Genomic DNA, 324 nt, shown 5'->3' on the forward strand with positions numbered 1-324 from the left:
TTTTGGAGTTCGCCTTGGGGGTTGGGGGGGGTGGGGGCGGCCGCCGGCATCCCCGTCTCGCTGGGTCGGGCTCGTCGCGTGCGTCCCCTTTGCTTGCCGGGGGGGAAGCCGGCGCGGAGGCCGGGAGCCCCCCGGTTTTGCTCGCTGATCTCGGCTCCGTGAATCCCACCTGCCAACGGCGTCTTCCTCCCTCCCCAAAAGAACACGAGGCGTTCCGCTGTATCGTTTCCTAGAAGCGTTTTATTTTTCCCTGCCTGAGGAGATAACCAGGAAACTTCCCGGGATGCGGAGAGCGGCGATCCCCACCGCCGCCGTGCTCCCCAG

The sequence above is a fragment of the Aptenodytes forsteri genome, unplaced genomic scaffold, assembly GCF_000699145.1.
Source record: "Aptenodytes forsteri isolate BGI_AS27 unplaced genomic scaffold, ASM69914v1 Scaffold162, whole genome shotgun sequence".
Taxonomy (NCBI): domain Eukaryota; kingdom Metazoa; phylum Chordata; class Aves; order Sphenisciformes; family Spheniscidae; genus Aptenodytes; species Aptenodytes forsteri.